General features: G+C 41.0%; 1 long non-coding RNA gene across 5 annotated transcripts in view; it reads right to left on the minus strand.

The window, feature by feature from the left end:
- LOC125935010 (uncharacterized) overlaps window positions 1-14,866 on the minus strand; it is an 89,918-nt gene that overhangs the window by 21,519 nt on the left and 53,533 nt on the right. The gene's annotated exons all lie outside the window — the stretch shown is intronic.

Below are 14,866 nucleotides of genomic sequence, written 5' to 3' on the forward strand. Positions count from 1 at the left end.
CACAGAGAGAGTGTGGATAGATGTTCAGAAGACCAGGGTCATTTAGAACTTTGCAGCCTAAGTTAAGAAATCTGGATTTTGTTCCATCAGGTGGGAAGACATGCTGATCCTTATAGAACCTCACAAAGACACAGCACTGAACCTCTGGTTTGGGAAGGCTTCTTGCCAGCCTCGAACCAAATTAAATGAGGTCATACCTTTTCAGAAAGCTTGGTGTATCTCTTTCAGTATTTTTTCAATGCATACTATATACCCTGTAGTTATACAGTTGTACAATACAATCGGGATAGCATCTGCTCATGTTCACTGAATGTATTATAGCAGGGTCCACATGTTATCAAATGTTCTTCTACAATGTGATTTTTAATGACTTCCTAACATTTCCAGTACAATATGGTACATGAAGGACCATAATGGATCTAGCCTAGCTCCTATTAGACATTTGAATCTAATAAGTTAGTAACACTATTAACATATATATACATATATATGTACATATATAGTACATATATATATATACATATATATATATATATATATATCTTTGTATATATGTATATATTTTAGAGCGAGAGAAAACAAGTAGGGAAGGGGCAGAGAGAGAGGGAGACAGAATCTTAGGCAGGCTCCACCTCAACACCGAGCTGGACATGGGGCTCCATTTCACCATCATGAGATCATGACCTAAGCCAAAATCAAGAGTTGAATGCTTAACCAACTGTGCCACCCAGGCACCCCATAATATTAATGATTTAATGATAAATAACAAACAACGTATAGAACTTACTTGCACGTTAATTTTTGCACATGTATACCTGAATATTTCTTTAGGGGAAATTCCCAGACATGAAATTAGTGGGCCAAAAGAATATGCTTACTTTTATGATTGGATCAAAAGTACCATGATGTCAGTCTGAAAGCTATCAGTTGACATGCCCATGGGTGAAGTTTGAGAGTAGCCATTTCAAGAGGGGTACTGTTTTCCAATGGTGTACTTTGGGCTATAGGGGAAATGGGAGTGACTCACACCCACTGGGGTTGGAATTTTGCTTCTCATAGCTTTGGCGACTGTAGGTAAGTACACAAACCTTAACCTGAAAGATTCTCAGTTTGTTCTTCTGTAACATAAGGAGATAATGCCTCAAAGGACTGAGGCACGGATTAAGAGCAATCACATATAGAAAGCACTTAACAGAATATAGACCTTCCTTGACTTCTGATAGCATTATGTCCCGATAAACCCACTCTAAGTCAAGAATATGGTAAGTTGAAAATGCATTTAATACACCTAACCTATGGAACATCATAGCTTAGCCTAGCTCACCTTAAATGTGCTCAAAACACTTACCTTAGCCTACTGCTGGGGAAAATCATCTAGCACAAAGCCTATTCTATAATGAATTGTTGAATATCATGTAATTTATTAAATACTATACTGAAAGTGAAAAACAGAATGGCTGTGTGGGTACTGAATGGTTGTGAGCGTATCTGTTGTTGACCCCTCATGATTGTGTGGCTGACTGGGAGCTGTGGTTCACTGCCCTGCTCAGCATCACAAGACAGGATCGGATGCACATCGCTAGCCCAGGAAAAGATCCAAATTAAGAATCTGAAGTATAGTATAGTTTCTACTGAATGCATATGGTTTTCCCACCATCGTAAATTTGAGAAATCATAAATCCAACGATCATAGTTGGGGACAGTCTGTACCACAGTAATGATTGGTGTTCTCCCCTCCCCTTCTGTCTCATGCACACACACAGACACACACACATTTTGTGTGTGTGCATCTTATGGTTGTGAATTTTGACAGTCTCTTAAGCAAATGAGAAAAGGAAAATTCTCGCCTCTGTTATCACATCTTTGAGGCATTGAATAAAGTGTTTACCCACTTTCTCCTGGCAACTAAGCGTGTAATCTCTACATTCGAAGGTGAAATTTCTCCCACATGGATATTTCCTTTCTAAAGAGAAGATACGTCATCTTTGGCTAACATTAGGCTTAGAGATTATCTGTTTTGTCTTAAATCTTTCATTATTTGTTCAGATTATGAGGCAAAAATATGGCGTGGGAGTAAGAGCCATAAAGACCTGGGTTGCAAAACTGGCTCTGGCCACTCACAGGTGGCATGGGCTTGGGCAGGTGGCTCATGCTCTCTGAGCCTCATTTTCTCCCACTGCAAAATAATACAATACCACTTCTCAGAGCTGATGTGAGGAGTAAATGAGATTAACATAAGCAAGAGCACTTAACCTGTGCTGTGTAGATCAATAAATTTGTTAAATCCAAATCTCATATCCACCTCCTAAGCAATGAATAGTACGGATATGAGCACATACATCCATGACAAAAGACATCTGCTCTTAGGTCTAGCTCAGTCTTTTATTCCTACAATGATCAATTACCTCTCCCTTTTATGTGCTGTCTTAAAAAATCACAGTGACCCTAATTTATAACCTGGATAAGAAAACTCAAGTGACAAGGGCCCTGATGAATCTCCTGATGCCTTGCAGAGTTGTTTGAATGATTAGGTTGACCTGCAATCTTCCTCCTTTGCCAACCTAGAAAAATTCTGAAATGGCCAAGAGGTCCAGGCAGCTAGTAGCCCAAAGAACTGATGAGTGAAATGGTACACGAGTTCATGGTGGCCGTAAGAAAGTGTCAACAAGCAGAGAACAACTGTCTCTGTAAAGTTTGCTGTGAAAAGGTACATTCATTTCCACTGGGAGTGGTGGCCCTGTTGCTATCATGCCAGAACCAACCTGGGCATAGATAGATTTTGTTTGAGTTGGGAGTGGGGAGAAGTTAGGGTAGGAGAAGGCCCCAGATAATCAGATAAAGTTTGGGAGGATCAGGAGTTTGAAAGTTATACCTTAAACTAGGTTTTGAGATTGTCTAATTTGGTTTTTCATTCTTGTTACTTCTGGAAATCTATTCCTCCCACCCCCATACAAAATAGATACAAGTTCCCAAATGCCATGTTCATAAGATATTAGCTAGAGCATGGGCTTTGAGACCTATTTTTGAGACCGATTTCTACCTGCAGCCTAGATTTCTTCACTCCTGGATGTTGAACAGGCATCTTGAACATGCCCATCTCAGGTAGAGATAATTCCATTTTCACTTACTGGAGCCAAAGACATTGGGGTCCCTCTTGTCTCCTGGTTTTTTGTTTGTTTGTTTTGCCTCGTTTTTCTTCTCATGCCTGCCCAATTTGCTAAGAAATCCTATTGGCTGTACCTTCCAAATATATCCAAGTCAATTTGACCCTTTTTAACTACCCTTGTTGCTATCCCTTGGTCTTAACCTTTACCTCCTACCTGATTATTACAATATCCTCTTCATTGTTCTATCCTTGTCCCTTCAGGCTATTTTCAACACAGCAGGAAGACAAAGCTATTCAGGTGTACAAGTCAAATCATGTCCACACCTGCCAGCTGCAGCCCATCCCCCTAAAAAGAGTCCTTACTAAGGGTTCTGAGACATAGGTGCTCCAGCCCCCTTACTTGCCAGCTTTCCCTCCTGCTCTCCTCCTCATTCACCCCACTTCTGTCACACTGGGCTCCTGGCTGTTCTTCCAATACCATGACAAGCACACACCCGCCTCAAAGCCTCTGCTCTGGCTCTTCCCTGTGTCAGGAAGATTCTTGCCCCAGATACACACAAGTGTATCTGGTGGCGTTATTACTTTCTTCCTATCTTTGCTCAGTTGTGACCTTCCCTCACCATCATTTCTGAAACTGCCCTCTCCCCGTCCCAACCTACCCCCTCTCCCATTTTATTTTTTCCTCCTTAATGCTTATTACTGTCTAAAACACTTTATACATTTTTAAATAATTTTGTTAATGTTTATTTATTTTTGAGAGAGAGAGAGAGAGATGAGCAGGGGAGGGGCAGAGAGAGGGAGACCCAGAATCCAAAGCAGGCTCCAGGCTCTGAATTGTCAGTGCAGAGCCTGACACGGGGCTCGAACTCATGAACCGTGAGATTATGGCCTGAGCCGAAGTCAGACGCTTAACCGACTGAGCCACCAAGGCGCCTCTAAAACACTTCATATTTTACTTACTTACCTGGTTTATCACATCTCCCCACCAGACTTTAAGTTTCACAAGAGCAGGGATTTTTGCCCATTTTCTTCACTGTAGTATACCTAGTTCCTAGGACAGAGTCTGCCTATACAGCTGCTCCATGAATTAAATGTGGACCTGATCTAGAGCCAGGCTCTCCCACTTCATAGTTGAGTGAGTACAAGCAAGAGGCTTAACCTTTTGGAGTGTGTGAAATACACAGGACTGTGCTGGGCTTGCAGCTGATTTCAATAAATGTTTCTTCCCTTGGCTTTTTTCTAATTCGAGTAATGGCAGAAAGCCTTGAGATGCTAGAAAAGGACAGTCAAGTACAAGGAAATAATTTCTCTTGCTTTATTTCTTTCCTTCTCTTTCATATTCTTTTTATTCCTTGTCTTCATTGTTCTTACAATAATGCACAAATAACACTGAAATATGTGCATCACATGGAAAGCATGGTGGAGGCCCTGAGCCAGCACTTATAATTGTTAGAATTTCAGAAAGGAACTTGCTCACTTAGACATCAGCCCAGAATACCACTGACGGTGAGGGGGAAGGCCAGGCAGGGATACTGAAATCCAAAGCTGTTATAAAGGTACAGTCTTTTTTTTTTTTTTTTTTTTTAAGAGAGAGAGAGAGCAGGGGGAGGGGCAGAGAGAAAGAGACAGAGAGAGAGAGAGACTCCCAAGCAGGCTCCAACCTCATCGGAGAGCCTGATTCAGGGCTCAATCCTACAACCCTGGGATCATGACCTGAGCAAAAATCAAGAGTCAGACACTCAACCAACTGAGCCACCCAAGTGCCCCTCAAGGTACAGTCTTGATAGCAAACATGATGGCTTTCTCTGTACTATTCTGGACACAGGGAAGATATTCAGGAGCTGAGCACTTTCCAAAAGATGCATTTATAATTCATGTGATTAAGAGAAGATATGACTGTGAGATACCCTCCCCCCATTCCCTCTATGCCCCCCTCTATTGTGAGTCCTCAATCTACAATGGTGAATATGGGGAAGGAATGATAGACAGCAATCCCTCACATTACACTTGCACATGCCAGGCCCCGTGCTGTACAGGTGACATATATGAACCTGTTCAGTCCTCACAATGACCCTAGAAGGTAGACACTATTATTATGCTCATCTTAAAGATGAGAACATGGAGGCACAGAGAAGTTAGGTAATTTCCCCAAGGTCATACAGCTGGTAAGTGGCAGAGCTGAGATTCACAATTTGGCAGGTGATGGAATAAGAAATAGGACTTAACCAGTCCCAAACAGTCATATTGATCATGTGAATGTATACTTGTCCATCGAACTGTAGATCTGCCTATGTATCTTGATAAGCTGTTGCCCTTGGTCCTCTTGTCTCTCAGCTGGTCTCATCTTGCCTATCCCGTTGATACTACTCCCCACAAATTCACCCTCCATTCTAGACTGGCCGGCTCTTTCTTAATCCCCCAGACCATACTCACACACTCATTCCTCTCCAGCCCTCCTCAACATCCTTCACAGCATGCTCCCCACTCATAGCTGGGGGTCTACGTCCCATTAGGAGTGTCTGCATTTGGGATGAAGAAGCTTAGGAAGGCTCTCCAGATTTCATTTCTGCCTTTCTCCCCAAGTCCCTGACTTTGGTCTGAGCTCTCTAGTTCCTCCCTTTTGCCTTGCTCCTGCTTCCTGCCTTTGGCCTAGTGCTTCCACTTCAGGATGGTCTTCCTGGCTTCTGGTTTGGGGGCCACCCTGGGTCCTGTCTCTTGGTCAAGCTCTGCTCCATGCTCTGCATCCTGAACAGACCCATGCCTGGCCACCATTGGTCTGGCAGCCTAGGTGGGCAGAAAGTGACCTGAGCAACCTGTCCAAATCCTGGGAGAGTCCTATCAAATCCTCAGGGCTTCAATAAGACTTTCCCTAACAATGCCATCTCGTGTTTTCTTTTTCCCCTTCTCGGTCATCCACATGTTTATTGGCTATACCATCCACTCTGACCCGTGTTTGAACTGTCCGTTAGCATTCTCTACAGTTAGTATTATTCACTGCCTGCTCCCTATCATGTCTCTCCAAGAAGATAGCATGTCCTCTAGACAAAGACTGTTTCATGTACTCCCTTTGTGTGCTAGACAAAGACTGTTCCCTGTGTCCCTTTGTGTGCTAATACTTTCCCACTAATGCTTGCTGACCTGAAAATTTTATGACTAATCCATGAAAAATGGGCAATTGGGAGAAATATCATGTTCTGGAGATACCTGCAGTGTGGTACTTATAAGTCTAGATTTGGGGGCTGGCAGGTGCAGCTGACTTTGCCAGTTTATGGGTGGCCTGGCCCTCTTGTCTTACCTCCACTACATCAGTCTTCTCATCTGGAGGGCTGTAGTGAGGGTTGGCCAGGAAGATGTATGAAAAGTTCTTTAGGAAGATGTCTGGCACATAGCAAGTGCTCACTGAATAGTAACTGATTTTTCTCATCCCTAACCTTTGAAATTTATATCAAACAGAACAAGAGAACATACTGGAATATGTTCTCTGGTGAACTTGTCTGAGGCTTCCTGGACCCTGAATCTATCCAAATAGAGCATTTTGGATGACCTTATATTAAAGTGGATTGTTGGGTTTTCAATCCTTTGAAACTGTGGAATTAATGTTATTAAACATTCAGGAGGAAAGGTTCTCAGGAGAGCCTGTGAGATTGGATGGAAGGGATAAAGCAAAAGCTTTTGATTATTTCCTGATTGTGACTTTCCACCTGGCCTTCCTTTATTTCTCTCCTCCCTCCCTTCCTCTCAAGTTCTGAAGGCTTGTCATGAAAATGAACAAAAGATCAAGGAAATCACTGAGACTTAGGTTATGTGCATATAGATATTAATAGGTTCTTTCAAGTCTTCAACATTTAAAAATGGAGTTTACTGTTCTTAGTAAAACATTGCTGGTTGATTCCACTTCACTCATCCTATTTTTAGCCTGTACTTTTTTATAATTGCAACATGAGGCAAAAAGTTCCTATTAAAATCTTGAGCATTCATTCAGCCTTTCAGATGTGGGTTCTTAGATCCTTAATTACAATTGCAGTAGCTCTATGTTAACTTTTTGAATAGTGAGTTCAAAGACCATCTCTCGCTGTTAATGTTTTTATTTATTTCATTAATTCATAAACATTGGGTTCTTGGTATGTGTCAATTATGGAGATAGAAAGACGAATAAGATATGGGCTGTCCCCTCAAGAAGCTTCATCTACTGGACTGTAATTATGTATTGTGATGGACTATTTACATTTCCAATGATGCATTAGAGTACTACCCTCATTGAAAAATACTGAGGAAGTTTTTATCTGCTAAAAGGAGTATGTGTGTGTGTGTGTGTGTGTGTGTGTGTGTGTGTGTGTGTTTACTACCCCCAAATAATGTTTTCATACTTTAAACAAATCTTTTTTAAACAGTCTCCAGTCTAGCTTATAGTTTGGGAAGATATGTCCACTTGGGTTTCCTATAATATTGTCTTACAGTGTTAATAGACTTGGTTTTTAAAATTTCTTAGTCTCTTCCATGTTTTAAAGTGTAAAAGTCATCTTATATCTCTTAAGTGTTCTTTTATAAAACCAACCCTTTTGTTCTCAGGAAATTTTTGTAGAATAGATAAATAAACCTGCAGGAAAATGAAAGACTCTTAAGTCTCTCACAGAATTGAAAAAATTTTTAGCCAGCTGCATTATTTACTATTTTATGAACTTTAATAATGCATAGTTCAGTATTTTTGGTTTGCTTTTCTAGGTGATACATGTTCTTTGCAATTAATGATAATAAAAATTAGTTATTTTTTAAACTTCTTTCTCTGATTTATGTTTCACGTTTTGTTGCATTGTATAGAGCAAGGTCCCTTACCCTCAGCACTATTGACACTTTGGGCTGGAGAATTCTCTGTTGTGGGGGCTTTCCTGGGCCTTGCAGAATATTTAGCAGCATTCCTCCCCTCTACCCACCAGATGCCAATAGCACTCCAGTTCCCAAAGTTGTGATGACAAAATGGTTCCAGATATTGCTAAATATCCCCTGAAAAGGTCTAGAATTTCCAAAACATTGTATAATAGTAACAGTGATAGGGGCATCCCTAAGTTGCTTCTAATTTTACAGGGAATAATGCTTCTGGTGTTTTTTCATTAAATACATCAGTTTAGCATAAATAGTCTTTATGAAGTTAAGGAAGTGAACTTTTACTCTTATCTTAAAATAAATAATTGCAATGAGTACTGATTGGTGATAATGTAGGATAAATTCCTTATGGTCAAAAAGAATTATTACAATTCAGTGGGCCAAGGCTGGGTAGGGAGTGTGTGTGTGTGTGTGTGTGTGTGTGTGAAGGAGTTGGGTGGGGAGTGTTGTGTAACTCCTGATTCTGGACAGTCGACTCATAGAAGCAGAAAAGAATCTGTGCTAAGAGAACACAGCCAAGGCTTTTGCACAGTGAAGGGAAGGAAACCAAATACCAGATTGTTGCTGTAGCTGAGAAACAGTCCTTAGGTATTCCAAGGAGATGAGTTCTTCAGCCACTCTTTTCACATGATAATTTATAGCTTGGTTTGTTTTTTCTGAGCTCATTTTATTAGGCTTCTGCTTTCAACATTTCAAGTATAATAATGAAGTTGAGAGTCACTGTTATTAGCTTCCAATGGCCTTGAGAAGTCTGCTTCTGTGACTGAGGTGATGATGGCAGACTTGGCAAAAAGCTGGGGGGTCATGTTCAAACCTTCAAAAGCAGACTAGAGTAGGGGCCACAGACAGATGGCACAGGTGAGAGGAAGCATAAATTCTACCCCTAAGCTGTTCAGACTCCACTGGGCCTGAATGGGCCTCCCTCCGTGGGGGGTTCAGAGGCCCCCTGGGCTGGCGGATTTATGTCTGAAAGAGCAGTGCAGTAGAGAGAGATTAAGAATGCTTTCAAAGGGTGCGTGAGGGGGTTGTTCCTCGGTCTTAGTGGTCTGGGACACAGAGCTCTGAGTCTGTGAGGACCTGGGCCGGGGCCAGTGAAGGGAGTAGGGTGGCCTGAGGAATGGAAGGTCACCGGCCAGTTGGGGGTTGTGATAATTATATCCTTGTTTCCTTGAAGGTACCAGCGTCCTTGATTTTCCAGCTTCAAAGAGAGCTGCCTCTGAAATAGGGGGACGTTCACACCTGCTTTGCTGCAGAGATTTCTGCCTTCCTGGCTGCAGACTCAACAAGACAATAACACGTCTGTGGACATTTTCAAGGCCATATTTATATACCAGGCATGGGAAGCTTCTCTTCCACCCTTTCTTCCTAAATGAAAATGAAAAGGTTAGTGTGCCCTGTGAGGATTCAGCAATGAACCTGATTTAATGGTTTTACCTTAAATTCAGATATTTTGTAGGTTAGGAGCTCTAAATCATCATACACACACACACACACACACACACACACACACACACACCCTTCTCCCCTCTCCTTCCAATTCTTACACCACCCCAAAGGAGCTATCATAGAACCAGAAGTCTAGTGATTACTAAAGCCAACAGTATACAATACACCTGGAATGTTTGTTTTTTTCTTTTTCTTATCCCATTCATCTCCAGATAAGCTGTGCTGACAATAGTTAAGAAGTATAAGCATAGGGGCACCTGGGTCCCTCAGTCAGTTAAGTGTCTGACTTCAACTCAGGTCATAATCTCGCGGTTTGTGGGTTTGAGCCCTGCATCGGCTTGCTGCTGTCAGCACAGAGCCCACTTTGGATCCTCTCTTTCCTCTCCCTCTGCCCCTACCTCACTCTCATGCTATCTCTCAAAAGTAAATAAACTTTAAAAAAAAAGTATAAGCACAGTTCTGCCTTTCATATTTTCCTTATAGCACATACAATTCCCATGAGACATTTAGAGAGGAGAGAGGTATTTATTTATTTTTGAATGGGACCCTTTTTGTCCACTGGGTGCAATGAATATGATCTAAAAATAGGATTTCTACTGACTAAATGTAGCTTGCTACTCCCTCACCCCAACTTTTCACAGATCATCTGAACTCTCCCATCATTAGATGTGCAAATTTAAAAATATATTTTGGTTAATAAATTCCCTTTGTTAAAGATGAGATGACTGGTCTCTGACACTTAAAACCCTCAAGAATTAGACCGGAGATTACATGTAACTCCCCGGATCCTGTGCTCTGATGTTTCTCTTGCTGCCATCAGCTCTGTAGACCAAACGTCCCTTCTCTAGGCAAAGAGATGTTTGACCAGGTGCTGGTCAAAACCTTTCTAAAAAATTAGAAAGAGGGAAATATTGTCTATTTTTCTAGCAAGTTCTTGCTCTGACCTTGATAGTGATAGTGGTTACATATACAAAATATTCCCTAACTCTTTTTAACTTTTTCTCTGAGATTGCACAAATACACACTATTATGTTGATGAATTCCCAATTTAGTGACATATAAATAACTAGAATATTCCTCACTGAAACATATAGTCTGTCCCCAACACCCCTCTCTTTGTCTGTCTTTCCTCCTCCTCCCTCCCTCCCTCCTTCTCTTTCTCTATCTCAATTGTTCTAAGAGAGTCCCTCTTCCTAAGTCATGGTTAATGACTGCGATGACTCCATCCTCCAAAGTCAGCTCCTACCTGTCACCTGGGACCCTGGGATTCTGAGCTCTTGCTTGTGATTTAATAACGAGACCCAATGGGGCAGCCCAGGTGCTGTATCTCATACCCTTACTGATTGTCAAGGGAACATTTAATCTGTTGACTTTATTCAGTTATGCTAGTCTGGCAAACATACCTGGAGCTATAAATTATTTAGATGTTTAATGTATCTGGTGTAGAAGGATCTCTCTTATACCTTAGTTATCTAAAAGCAGAAGATGAAAAACCACTTTGTTTGCAAATCATAAAATCTTTAACAGATTGTGCCTTAAAGAGTAAAACAGACATCCCTGACCTTAAAAGTATAACAGGGGTCCAAACAAGCATTGTTAACACATTATCCCCTAAGATAAAAATTATGGCATAAATGTGTTTAGGTTAGAAGTGAAATGTGAAACAAAGGCCTTCCATTGGATAATAACAGACTAGTCTGAAGTGAACACAAGGGTAGACTGTAAATGAGGGGTCAGGAAGGGCATGGCAGAGGCCTTTGCCAGAGTGCCCCCTCCCCCATTACAATGCACTTCCCAATGACAGAGGGAGGGAGATATTTAAAATCCTAGGTAATATGATATAACCAAAACCCTATTAGTATACAAAATTACTACCTAATAGTGAAACATGTCATTGCTTTATTTTTTCACCTTGTATTTAGTATATTTTCAGTAAAATAGAAATTCAGTTCACATTTCATTAAAATAGAAACAAACAACAAAAATAAATGATCTCACAGATCAACTACCGTCACATCACAGGGTAGGAGCCCCTACCTTCCAACTGTTTCATTTACTCTCCTGACGAAAAAGGGTTGATCTGAAGCATAAATAAGCATAATCTATAGCAACACAAAAATATAAACAATAGGGATACCAAAATTATTTGTAAAATTTTTCTTTTACAATTGCTTTGCTTTAAAGTTCCTCTGGAATCAGGTGACATTATTGGGTTTTTATTTGTCATCACCCAAATACTTTAAAATTTTTCGTTTAGCAATGGGAAGCTGTAGGGTTTTATCTATGAGTGCTGGTTCTACAGTCCAGCTGCCTGGACTTGAATTCTTGACTGTTTTATTAGCTGTGTGATGTTGGAGACATTGTTTAACATTTTTGTACCTCAGTTTTCTCATTTGTAAAATAGGGATATTATTCTCATGGAGTTTGTGGTGGTGAAGTACATAGCATGACATATAAGGGCTCAATAAATGTTTAATTATTGGTACTAATCATTTCCTATGTGCTTTAGACTCATTTGTGCATTTCCTCATTTCCTTAGAATAAGCAATGCTGTGAAATAGTTATTATTATGTCCATTTTACTAAAAAGGAAATTTACCCCAGGACACAGCGTTTAAATAAGCAGAGCCCCAGTTTGAACTCAGGTCCATAAGTTTCTGTGGCAGGTCTGGATCCCCAGAAGTGGACTCTGAGAAAGAGATATCTGGGGCAGGAAGTTAACTGAAGAGTGCTCAGGGGCGACATCTGTGGGCCACAGGAGAAGCTGCACTATCGTGCCCCCGATGTTGCAATAAAGACCTCAGCCCACACTGTGGGAGCTCAGGCTCTGACATGGCTCCTTAAGAGTTGGACCTCACTGGGGCAGAGGGTTCGCCATTAACCAGCCTCTTCATGGAATCTGCAGTCTTTAGATGTAGGTTGGTCCGAAGTGGGGTGGCTTTGGGCAAAGCAGCTCTCTTCATCCAAAGGCTATCTCCTGAGAGGGTCTGAGCTAAAGAACTGTCAGCAGCTTTGTCAACACTCAAAGTAGCTAGGGGGGTAAGCAGCTCAGTCTCGAGGGAGAATCTTGGCAGTGTACCACAGGGTCCACACCTTCCTGCAGCCTAGGAGAGTGTTAAAGGTCATCTCATGGACCATGGCAGTTGTGATCACTTCTTCTTTTGCCCAGACTCTCTCAGACCCCATTCATATTGAGGAGCCAAGGAAGCACATGAACAGACTGTCTCTATGAACCACAGAAGGTGCGTGGTGTTTTGAAACAAGCACGGTAGCTGCTAACCAGCACAAGAACCAAGTAAATCACTGATAGGCACTGGCTGCCATGGTTTATATTCTCTTTATAACTGGCTCTAAGGTTGATCACTTAAAGATGCTTAAGTAGCCCAAATTTTTAAAATCCAATCCCTTTAGCAAGCACTTTTTATGTTGTTTATGTCATAATCCATAGGCTAGAGCCACAGAATTTTAAAATCAGAAGGGGCCTAAGAGATCCACCTCCTTCATCTGGGTTAGGGTGGAGGAGAGTGAGTTTGTCAAGGTCATACAGTAAGTTAATAGTTACACACAATGGGATTGAGACCATAAGCATGAAAACTGATATCTCAAGTAGAGTCTAGCCATTTACCAACTGCAAAGAAATTGTAAAAACAAATTCTTGGCTGAAAACTTGAAAGGATACGTTTGGAATGTTATCTTAATGCACATTACAATCTTGAAGTTTCTTGCCATATCCTAGATAAAGTACTGTGTTTATATTTTATTCATTTCCATGCAAGATGGCTTCTAAAATTAAATGCCAAGAATTCTCACTGACAGTGCTTGGTTCACATTTCTTTGATTATATTTTGCTTCTTTTCTGACAATACAATATTTTATGATTAAAGTATTCCTCTACTCCTAGCACTATAGTTTTTCTCCATATAATTGAAACAATTCCATAAATACCATATGGTGTTGGAAATGTTTAAAGAACCTATTTCAGATTTGAGAGTAAAGTCTTATCTTTAAAGTTACTTTCAGAGAACACATCAGACACACAGAGCTGTCAGGTTTGAACTGTACCAACAATTTTATGTTAACTTATTATCTAAAGTGCAATTCTCTGGCACATGGATATATTCATAACCACAAAGATTAGTGCCTAGCCAAGAAAGAAAAAGCTTTTAATTTTTCATTACCTCTTCACTATACTACCTGGCTGGAGTTAGACATTTAAAAATCTCACATGATTGTTCAGCCTTTCAGAGATGCTAACCCTTAAATTTCCAGCAGAAAACCTTCTGGACAATATCTGAAGAATAGTGGTAGTTTAATATTAGAGTTCAGAGCACAGACTCAAGATCCATATTGCATTGGGTCAAAATCCAGCTTCACCAGCTGTATGACTATGAGCAAGTTATTGAACCTCTGTAAGATGGGAATAGTACTAGCACTTGGGTCTTGTGGTTGTTGTAAGGATTAAATGAGATAATACATGTGAATGCTTAGAACAAAATAGTGTTCAGTAGCTGCCATATCACTAGAATTTCCCTTTTATTTTTATTTATTTATTTTTTAAATGTTTTTATTTAGTTTTGAGACAGAGAGAGACAGAGCATGAATGGGGGAGGGGCAGAGATAGCCGGGGAGGGGCGGGGGCAGAGGATCCAAAGCGGGCTACAGGCTGACAGCAGTGAGCCTGATGCGGGGCTCAAACCCACGAACCATGAGATCATGACCTGAGCGATGCTCAACTGACTGACCCACCCAAGCACCCCGATGATGTTAAATTTTTGATTCTTACAATGTAGCTCTTGGGCAAAATAGAATCATAAGTCTAGATAGACCATAAATTTAGATTCTAAAAAAAATTTTTTTTAACATTTATTTTTGAGACAGAGAGAGACAGAGCATGAACAGGGGAGGAGCAGAGAGAGAGGGAGACACAGAATCTGAAACAGGCTCCAGGCTCTGGGCTGTCAACACAGAGCCCGACGCGGGGCTCGAACTCACAGACCATGAGATCATGACCTGAGCTGAAGTCGGACGCTTAACCGACCAAGCCACCCAGGCGCCCCTAGATTCTAAACATTCATTCCACAACCTGATACACATAATAAATGAGATGGTAAATGCTCAATTTTTAACAAGAAGAAATTTGACTCTGGAAGTCAAAGAACAATGTTCCAATTGCTCTAGGAAATCATTCTCCACTGGTAGCAAAATGAAAGCATGCCAATCTACTCACCATTATATGCACAGTATTTTGCACACTGCCACTCAGGAGGAATTTAATATGTGTAGAATGACTGACTGATTGACTGGAAGACACAATGCCCTTTAATTCATGGAACTTGAGAGTTTGAAGGGGCCGCCTGCTTATGATGTGTCACAAATAAGGAGCCAGGGGACACATGACTTAAAACTAATTATGTGGTGGGCACCTGGGTGGCTT

This window comes from Panthera uncia, chromosome D1, assembly GCF_023721935.1.
Source record: "Panthera uncia isolate 11264 chromosome D1, Puncia_PCG_1.0, whole genome shotgun sequence".
Lineage (NCBI taxonomy): Eukaryota > Metazoa > Chordata > Mammalia > Carnivora > Felidae > Panthera > Panthera uncia.